The following is a 3,881-nucleotide window of genomic DNA, read 5'->3' on the forward strand; positions in this document are numbered from 1 at the left end:
AGTTTTCTGCGGTAGAGTTGGTATGCATTCGCCTGCTGATTCGATGCTCTCGTGGTCAGTCGAAGGGAGAGCTTCTGCACTTGAATAGGGGGAACGGGTGCGATCTTCTATTTACTGACGTTTTCGTGCGCTCTAAAGATCATTTTATTCGGAAGCATGAAATGTCCGAATAGCACAAACGCCGCTTTGCTGCGTATATGGATCGAAATTCGGAGGATATCAACACACCATTTGACCCGGCATAGATTTTAATTCAGCGCATCTGTGCATGGCCACAGTGCATTGCTTCACAGGTGGATCAAGGTTTGTGCCCGCCAGCGTCTGACCCTTGGCAGTGTCGGCATCGTCGCTCTACGTCAAGATGCGCAGAGTACTGTCCATCAGGAGTCCAGGAGGCGACACAGTGCAATCAAGCTATAAAGCATGACGAAAGTAGAAGGCGCTGACCAAAAGAAAGGATGGGTTGACGTTTCGGCTCCCCCACGCGAGCCTTGTTCACAATGAGCTCAGTGATGATGGGTTGGCCATACGCGTGGCGAATATGCTTAAAGCCTAGAGTCTGACGGAATCCCGTCTGGTCGGGATGGTACATGACGAAAGTGGAAGGCGCTGACCAAAATAAAGAATGGGATGACGTTTCGGCTCCCCCACCGGAGCCTTGTTCACAATGAGCTCAGTGATGATGGGTTGGCCATACGCCTGGCGAATATGCTTGAAGTCTGAAGGAAACCAGTCTGGTCGGGATGGTACATGACGAAAGTAGAAGGCGCCGACCAACAGAAAGGATGGGATGACGTTTCGGCTCCCCCACCGGAGCCTTGTTCACAATGAGCTCAGTGATGATCGGTTGGCCATACGTCTGGCGAATATGCTTTAAGCCTAGAGTCTGACGGAAACCCCTCTGACCGGGATGGTACATGACGAAAATAGAAGGCGCCGACCAAATGAAAAGATGGGATGATGTTTCGGCTCCCCCACAGCAGCCTTGTTCACAATGAACAGTGATGATGAGTTGGCCATACGCCTGGCCAATATGCTTGAAGTCTAGAGTCTGACGGAAACCCGTCTGGTCGGGATGGTACATGACAAAAGTAGAAGGCGCCGAGCAAATGAATGGAAGGGATGACGTGATGGTACATGACTTTCGTTATGTACCATCCCGACCAGACGGGTTTCTGTCAGACTCTACGCTTCAAGCTATAAAGCAGTTCTTGATGTAGCAATGAGATACTGCGCGGCAGAGACAGGACACAGTGAGAGACGAGTAGGTTTTTTCCTGTCGCTTCTGCGGTCTATCTAGGCGCTGTTTTACGCAAACCATCCCATAGTTTCATATCAGTGTGTGATATTACTTTTTAGTACCGCAATTTCAATACCAATGTTGCAAAGTGAATAGACCGTCTTTAATTTCAGAGTTGTGGCATCTCCTTTAATTGTAAGCCACCCTGCCAGTGCGAATCTTGCAGTGAAAATATCCCCGGATGTTGCAATATAAGAAAGTGATAAATGTTGATTACCATTAAAAGGTGGAACTTATTTGAAAGTTACATCCTATTCAGCGGGTCTCCGACCGCTGACTCATTCCTCTCAAGCTTAATAAAACATTATTTTTCAAATGTGTTGGTGTGTAGTTTTTGATCTCTATCTCTTGATTTAATCAATTTCGAAGCCACCATCACAATGACTCTTGCCCGATTACGAGCAGATTTGGCCAGTCGTTCGCAGTCGTCATGTGACATGAACCTGCGAGCACACATCCTAATATGCACAGGCCTAAGAGAAGAAATACTAACCAAGTCTGAAATCTACACTCACCTTTCATTTCTAAGATGACTAACAAAAAAAACTGACGGGGATAATAACCACGTTCTGCAGAGAACTAATTGTTACAATCAATATTTAGCATCGCCTTTCCTTGAGATTAACTGAAGAATGGCTGCAGATTGAGGTACTTACTCGCCCTATGATTAATTTTTTTTGCTGTAATTAAAAAATACCTCGTTATTTTCATAACAGTGAGAGTGCTGTCTTGCTGTAAACACTGGGGTGTGAAATAATCGTAATCGTAAGCAGTCGTGAAATAATCGTATCTAAAGTAATCGGCTCGAATAAGCCTGCACCGGCATTGGCACGATGTCTAATCGCTGCTTGCTCTTTATGCAGTTCCTCGGTTGGCTCACTGACCCTGACGTCAGCTATGGCTCGCCACAACTTCTCCCACTTTTGAACCTTTGCGCTTGGACCAAAACATGGAAGCCGAAAAATCCTTGCTTCAGGACTGCCCTATTGCTCCCCTTTGAGATAGCTTCGACTTGTCCTACTTGAACAATCTGGAAGCCAGTCATCCTGGCGACCTTTCCCTTCGTCAGCCATTCATCGATAGCTGCCTGACTATGACGCCATTTGTTCAGGATATAAATCGCGAGCGCATGCATCTACCCTTCATCGCAGGAGGGGGTATCTGTTCTTAAAACCGGCGTCCTCGGTTCGGGGGACGCAGTTTTGTGACGCGCGTCTCTGTTTCAGTCCATCCTCTCACGTCTTTCTCAACTCTCCTCTGTCTGCATTGGTTGCTCAGCTCGAGCCAGTGGACGGGACCAGTGCAATTTTGTTTCCATTCTTCGTTCATGCACAACAACCACATCCTTCAAAGGGCAAACCTGCAGCGGGCCAGCTCCCTGTTTAATGCCTGCTTCCGCTTCATGTAGTGTTGTTATTACTCAAATGCTGATTGCATTCGGTCTGATGATAACTTCTTGTTGCTTCTGCTTTGCGCACATGAGTTTGTGTCCTGGTGTTTCAACGAGTTATACTCCTCATGTCTCCTCCTCCTGAGCGATAATCTGGAACTCAATCCCGGTTTCCTTAAGCTCTCGCTAAATTCAAGCAACTCGAATAAGTGCAACAAGTCAGGTAATGATCCTGCAGCCTGGTTTAAGAAGCAAACCACTTCTGCTTACGCCGAGGCTTTTGCGCAATGTTCTCCTGCTATGCTACATGAAAACTTCTCTCCATCTTTAGTAAAAATGTTCACGGAATTTTTGACTGGGCACAATCAGCTGACTAGAGAAACTGCGCACATGAGGGAGTTTCAAAAGTCAGTAACCGAGCGGTTTGATGCCTTTCAGTCGCTCGTGTCAGCTCTCGAATCCTCCCTGCATCCAGTGACTCGAAAACGTCATTTACGTGCTTAAATTCCTTCTCCAACTAATAAAGTAGCTCAGCTTGTCTTAAAAAAAGACTATCTCTATATTGAGAACCAGTTCATAAGGATCTATTATTATTATACACGGGGCTTCGGTAAGACTAGGATGAAGACGATATCACGCTAATATCTCAAGGGTTTTCTGTGTTCAATAAAACTTCAATAGCGATGTCCTCCGTATTGAACGCGGCACCGTCCGAGTCACGCACTGCGTTGTCTCGACCTGTAGTTACAAAAAGTTTTATGGACATCAACAACGAGACTCGCTCATTTAAAGGGCGTGAAAAGTTAACATTGCAAAATTCATCATTACTGGGGACATTTATCTAAAGGCTCGCTCCAGTCGAAAGAAAAGCTAGGACGCCTGGCTCTATTTTTGAAAGGAGCGTTCTGCAGCAAAATTATGAAACGGCCATGCATTCATTGATAAAACCTTTTATTGCTGGGACAACTAAAGCTCATTGGTAATGTGAGCTATGCATTGTGTTTCTTCCGAGTCATTTGCTGCCGCAGCCTCCTCCTCGACTCCATGACTTGGTCTAGGTCATCCTAATAGCATAGTTGTCCTGAATAACGACGCTCTAAGCCTCGTTAAAAAATTTCGACATCTAATATTCCTCAACTCTCTTGATTCACATTGTATGACTGACGTTACTGATACCTTTCTGCAAAGTGG

This window comes from Amblyomma americanum, chromosome 5, assembly GCF_052857255.1.
Source record: "Amblyomma americanum isolate KBUSLIRL-KWMA chromosome 5, ASM5285725v1, whole genome shotgun sequence".
NCBI lineage: Eukaryota > Metazoa > Arthropoda > Arachnida > Ixodida > Ixodidae > Amblyomma > Amblyomma americanum.